The following is a 2,242-nucleotide window of genomic DNA, read 5'->3' as shown; positions in this document are numbered from 1 at the left end:
TCTTCCTAAGTCGAGTCTCGTCTCTTGAGTCTTGAGCACCGTCGTAAGGTGGCATGTCTTTCGGTGTTCTACAGGTTACGTTTCGGTGAGTGTGCACTAGAGTTGCATACAGCTTAATCCCTTCATCCCCATTCCTCAATCGTACTTCGAGGCGTACCGAAGGATTCCATCCTTTTATTGTCGATATCCCACCTATTAGAACTCGTCGCTTCGAGTCTTCCTTTATCATCAATACAGCTTAGGAATGGAATTCCCTCCCTGCCACTATTTTCCCTAAGCAATACAACCTGGAGCTCTTCAAAGCCAGGGTGAATAGGCACCTTTTAGGTAGACGTGCACCCACGTAGATCACATCTAATCGTCCCATCAGGTGGGATTGTGGTTAAACGTCTGCCTATCGGTTATAAAAAAAGAAGCCTATTCTAAATTCCCTCAGGACATGGTTGCTAAGTGCTGCACTAGGGTCGACCTCCGGCGAGTAACTTTGACAATACTGAACAGCCTAGACTAAATTTAACTTTTAGACTCAAATGATACCATTTTTGAGAATAAATCTTGATCCTTGGAATAATGTCGTATATAAATTTTCTTCTTGAAAATCCTTCGACGAATGTAAGACTAAAAACAGTTCAATGAAAAAATGTACAAGCTCAGAGAGCCTATAGCCTATAGTACCTAGATGGTAATTGATAGCGGTAATCCATATCAAACTAAAACTCGAACTAGACTTCTTATAGAAACACTTTTGAATCGTTATATACAGTTATAACATTTACCACCGGTTCGGAAGGCAGTTTCTGAAAAGAAAAGCCGGCAAGTAACTCTGTAGTTGCTCGTTTAAAATAATGTAAATTCTATATTTTAATTCTACATAACATGTAACATGTACATAACAATGATGCCAATGAATCATGACCTGTGGTTCTTAAGCCACAACATTCCATGGATTGTCATCTTCCACATATTCATTAATGCTATAACAGGCTCTCTGAACATTTTTAATATAGTTTTTGTATTTATCGTTTCCCAAGTTACAACTACTTAGTTGTAACAAAGAAGTTTAGTAACTACTAGTTCTAACTAGGGAAAAAGCGTTGAAACAGATTTTACCTCTACCATATCTAGACTAATATGATAAGGAGTAAATTTTTTACTTTTGTATGTTTGTAACGTTTTCACGCAACAAAATTCTTTCACCGTTTGAAAACTGCAACTTTACTGAGTGACATAGGCTATATATTATTATGTATCACGGGTAAGTTCGGGCGAACAGCTAGTATACGTATTATATTTATGTATGTGATTATTATACCGTTGTCACTAATAACCCTCGAAAACAATTTTAATGGAGAAACACTATTGCTTGACATCGCAAAATAAAGGTAAGTAACCGAACAAAGCTATTATGTAACATTACTAAATATTAAACTTGACTGGAATATTCTCTATAAGGTAAGTAAAATAATTTGATTACCATAACTCTGGTCACTCGTAAGTAATCTTACTCACGAATACTCTAATCTCATAACAACTCAAACTTTTTAGAGTGTAAAAATAATAACTTTCTATAACAAATGAGCTTTTAAGCTGTTCGGGTGTTTAAAGCACGGCGAGTGCGGCTCTTTTGAGCTTCGCCCGCCACAGTGCCGTTGCCCACCTCATTTACATAATCGTATGTTTCAAAATCTGTCTGTGGAACAACTAAGTTGCTAACTTCAAACCACTACAAAGTTAGTAAGCACCATGAACATAACGTACCCGGCACTGTTATTAAATATAATTACGTATTATTATTGGTTATATAGACAACTACTACAATTTATTAGGTGAGTTGTTTTAATATACTCTTTATTTTAACCTCAGTTCTTTTAGAAAATCATTGTCATAAAGACACAAATATACCTATTTTTCTATTTCCTAACGTCATCTGCAGTGTTTTAAAAGTCATAGACAAAATAAACATAATTTTTTACAGCGTTGCTCCAAGAATTGAAACATTCATTTTTCTTTCATTACGTATTCTAAAAATGTATATTCTTTATTCTTCTTATGGAATTACCTCACTTTATAGATAAGTACATAAGTACTCTCTCTCAGTAGCTTTACACAGTATATTTTTAATTATTACTATACCAACATTACCATACTCAATGCAAGAAAAATTCATGTGGAGTAAGTACTTATGGACGACACAGTTTTTTTTTATTTTATTTGGTAAAAACCTGCAAAAATGTCGAATACT

This window comes from Zerene cesonia, chromosome 10 (assembly GCF_012273895.1).
Source record: "Zerene cesonia ecotype Mississippi chromosome 10, Zerene_cesonia_1.1, whole genome shotgun sequence".
NCBI lineage: Eukaryota > Metazoa > Arthropoda > Insecta > Lepidoptera > Pieridae > Zerene > Zerene cesonia.
The sequence above is the reverse complement of the archived record's forward strand: the minus strand, read 5'-3'. Positions refer to the sequence as shown.